Below are 2,968 nucleotides of genomic sequence, written 5' to 3' on the forward strand. Positions count from 1 at the left end.
TATCGGTGCCTTTGATGATGTTCCTACGCAATCTTTACACGTATACACAAACACGAGTTTCTCTATTTTCTATGTATTGTATTCACTAGACCTAGACTTTTTGCCTTTCCCTGGACAGCTATTGATCACAGACGCTCCGTTATCGAACGGAGGACTCTGCTGAACACTAAACGGTGTTTGTAACATGCAGGCTCTTCGGAAGCCACTTAACGCTTATTTCATGCATAATTCACCAACTATAAAGTGGTCATTTGTCACGTTTCTTGTGGACTGTATAGATAAAAGCTAAAATGGATCATTTATTTCTTTGACGCCATAGAAGCAAAGGATTTCGAGACATTGATATTTTGGTATATTAGATAGTGCTGTTATCTGGTTGATGAAAATAAAATATATTGTGTCGGAATATCGGGTTATGGGAGGGGAAATGGATTCTGTGATGAACAATTAATATAATGCATCTCGCAAAATTACCAGGGTAACGACCAAAGGAGTTGAGATGGAGCCTAATCATTACGTAATGAAATGTTCACACTTGATTGGGTGAATCACATTGGAAGTTTCAATAGATATAGTACTGTTCTCACAAAAAAGATTTAGTACTGTACTGACACAAAATAGATATAGTATTGTTCTCATTGAACAAAACAAGAATGGTGTTATATAAATGATCTTGGTTTGGTTGCTGTTAGCGCAAAGCTGCACAGTGGGCTATCTGTGCATTGCCCACGGGCATCGAAACCAGAATTTTAGAGTCGTAAACCTTTAGACTTATCGCTGAGCCACGTTTTCAAGGCGAATTACTGCTAGACTATTTTATACAAACAACTGTGTTTGAAAATGGATTTTATACCATAAAGTAATGGAAATAGGAGACCCTCTCAAATTGAATTTTAGTAAAATAGTGAATTTGTTTTCATACAAAAGCTACAAAATGTTATTCATTTACGGATATTTATTCCCTTAACAATTTTTTTCAATCACTGTATTACATCAAAATTGATAATAAATTATTCAGCTTTTGAGATTACAAAACTTTATTCAAATAAATATTCTTATTTAGAAAATACATACATAATAACACAGTGTAAAAATGATAATAGATTTCAGTATCTGTGAGATCTATAAACTTCGATTAAGGTGATCTGATTTTTTATTTTTTTTATTCCTGTAAACTCCCAGTGGAGCATAGGGCCGCGACAACACCTCGCCAACGAAAGGTGTTGTTGCAGTTACTTGTAGCAGGTTGGTTTTTACGGGATGGAGTTGCTAGCCCCACGCCCAAACCTCCCCCTTTCTCATCCTGGACTTGGAACCAGGCAAAGGCGGAGGTTGGCATGTTTGGTGTGACGGGGATTCGAACCCGCGACCCTCAGATTACGAGTCGAGCGCCCTAACCAAGTTGATCTGATTTAGTTAGCGTAATATCTGAATACATTTGTGTCCCTCGGTGGGTAACTTCACGGACTTACAACGCTAAAACCCGCGATTAGATACCTATCGGTGAACAGAGCACAGACGGCCTATTGTGTGGCTTTGCGCTAAAATAATACAAACAATCCGAATAAGTTTGTAAATTAAGCACTATATTTATAGAGAGAATTTTATAAGGGCTTTTGTTTCAATCTGTGAGATTGATAAATTTGTCATACCAGATCTATTAAAGTAGCACGTGACTGCTGTTTACTTCTCTAACAGTAAGCTAGAGACAAAGAGAACAATTATCCACAGGCATGTGGGTCTAGACATTATGAGAAAGTTGAAATTTAAAGGGGAGACGCCCATTTCTTGGTAAACTTAAGCTGGAATGTCGAGATCGTTGAATTGGTGCTGTGTCCAGTTTTTTTTTCTACTGTTTTTACATCGATGTTCAACCATTTAACTGACACAGGAGACAATCACGATCGTTCTTTGTTGGAAAAAGTCTGATTGGAGCATGTGCACTTATGATCTTCGTAAGCTAACTACTTATACAAATTTACGAGAATTGCTATTTGTTGTGGGGCGCCTACTGCCATTTTCTGGATCATATAACCCAGAAACTGAATTACGGCCAGAGCATGATGGCTTTTAAGAAGAGAAAAATGAATAGACTGGACACCCTCTCTTCTCGTGATTGGAGCACGACACATCGACCTCAGACTGTTGTGGGAAATGCGTAAAGCCATCAAGCTGAGACACGAGCAACAACGGACTAGTATTTATGATGAATAAAAAAAAATCTATTATTTTTCAACTGTTTCCTTGCAATCTATGCTTTGACGTTTTAAACGTGAAAAAAGTGGCAAAAACCCTCTTAAAAACAAAGAAACAAAAAGAAACCACTAAACAGAATTTTAAACACTATAAGTTATCATCCATAAAATTATTTTAATAGCAACTATGTTATACTTGGGATTTAAAAGGATATGTTGTTAAATTGTATCTATAGTAGAATATAACTTTGGATAACTCCTGAGTTTTGGTCAATAACAGATAAAATGACCAAAAACTCAGGAGTTATCAAAAGTTATATTCTACTATATATACAGTTTAACAACACATTATTATAACCGTTACTGACCATAAACTCGGGAGTTAACCAAAGTTATATTCTACTATTGATACAATATAACTACATATAATTTTATCTGTTATTGATCAAAAACTCAGGAGTTATCCAAAGTTATGTTCTACTATAGATACAGCTTAATAACATATCCTTTTAACTGTTATGTTAAAAACACGGGAGTTATCCAAAGTTATGTTCTACTATAGATACAGCTTAATAACATATCCTTTTAACTGTTATGTTAAAAACACGGGAGTTATCCAAAGTTATATTCTACTTAGAATAAACTTAAGCGTTCTCTTATATATTTAAATAAAACAGTTTTCAAATTTTGAAGGAAAAATTGCTGGTTAACTTAACAAGTTTTACGAAACATAAGTTTCATAGAAGGGAGATTTCACACACAAAATATTTTTT

This window comes from Limulus polyphemus, unplaced genomic scaffold (assembly GCF_000517525.1).
Source record: "Limulus polyphemus unplaced genomic scaffold, Limulus_polyphemus-2.1.2 Scaffold1653, whole genome shotgun sequence".
NCBI classification, from domain to species: domain Eukaryota; kingdom Metazoa; phylum Arthropoda; class Merostomata; order Xiphosura; family Limulidae; genus Limulus; species Limulus polyphemus.